This window comes from Charadrius vociferus, unplaced genomic scaffold (assembly GCF_000708025.1).
Source record: "Charadrius vociferus isolate BGI_N301 unplaced genomic scaffold, ASM70802v2 scaffold467, whole genome shotgun sequence".
NCBI lineage: Eukaryota > Metazoa > Chordata > Aves > Charadriiformes > Charadriidae > Charadrius > Charadrius vociferus.
The window spans coordinates 1,429,336-1,430,763 of record NW_009649309.1 but is presented as its reverse complement, the minus strand read 5'-3'; positions in this window follow the sequence as shown (position 1 = coordinate 1,430,763).

Genomic DNA, 1,428 nt, shown 5'->3' with positions numbered 1-1,428 from the left:
ATTAGGACTGAAGCCAGCATCCTCCAGTCTAGCAAGATCTAAAATTCTGAGATGACTGTAGTCATTCCCTTAAATACACAGAGCAACCTGGTGCATCTACAAAACAATATACAAATGTTGTTACTAATATTATCACAGTGCCACTGCTTGTGATGTTATTAATAGTCCATTCTGGTTTGAAGTAATCTTTCAGAGGTTTGTAATTTAACTGTAAAAGTCTGTGTTAATCTGGTTTAACAACAGGCCATGCAAAATCTCAGCTTCAGAGGCAATTTCTTGTTATCAAATTGTAGTAAAATTAATTTACCTAGCAATTTGGTTTGTTGGGACACGGCATTGCCCAATCTTGTTTCACTTGTATAATTAAAGCTAAATCAAACCCACTTCCATGGAAAATTATATTTCATTAAAAAACTTCAGCATCCTACTATGAGTAAAACTGAGGATTTGGTATTTGGTAAGTAGCTGTTGAGAGAAAAGATGTTCCGTGGTAAATCTTTTCCTCTTCCACAAACAGTTATGGTTACCTTAAAATGATTGCAAATACTCTAAAAGCTTCTAGTAAACTTATAAAAATAAAATCTGTATTTGAGAACAGTTTGTACTGTAATCAGCATATCACATGACAAGACACACAAACAACAACATGAAACATTGAGTACATCACAAAACTTGTGAACTTTGAGCACAAAAAGGTTTGCGTTCCAGTTTTCTAACTCCTTTTACCCCGCAAATGCATGTAATCGAGCCCGTTTCTGCTGACGGGCGGCATCACGCTCACCGCTCACCACTCCCCGTCTCGCAACCTCCATCAGGTCCGATAGCAGCGCGGCCACCTTTTGTTTCAAAGGGGCCCCAGTGAGGCGGGCGGCCCACGGAGCCGCCGCCAGGCCAGCCCCCCTCCTCTAGGGGGGCGCTCGCACCCACCCACGCCCGGCCACGAACATGCGTGGGAGGCGTGGCGGAGGGGTGGCGTGGTGCTGGAAAACGGGAGTGCCAGCGGCCCGACCCCTCTCCCCCACCGGGGCTGCCTTGTTCCCTTCGGCACCCCGCGGAAGGAGGTGCCGTCCCAGCCCCTGCAGGCCGCGGGGGCCATTTTTAAATGCCTCTGTCAGGCACCGGCGGCGGGGAGCAGGTGCCGGAGCCCGGGAGTTCCCGGGGACGCCCTCAGGTGGGGCAGGGCGAACTGTCGCCTCACAGACGCCAGGACCGAGACAGAAGGAGCACTTTAAGGCCCCCGCCTCGCCACCGAACGCATAAAGACAGCCGCCTACCGCTCGCCCCCACAGTGGGGAGTCCCTCGCATTTAAAGGGCAGCTCTGGGCGGAGTGATCCCTCCACCGCGTGAGGTGGCCGGGACTTCTTCTGCGCACACACGGACGGCCCGAGCCGCGGGGTGGCCCGGGCCTTGTTTTCTTTTCGGCACAA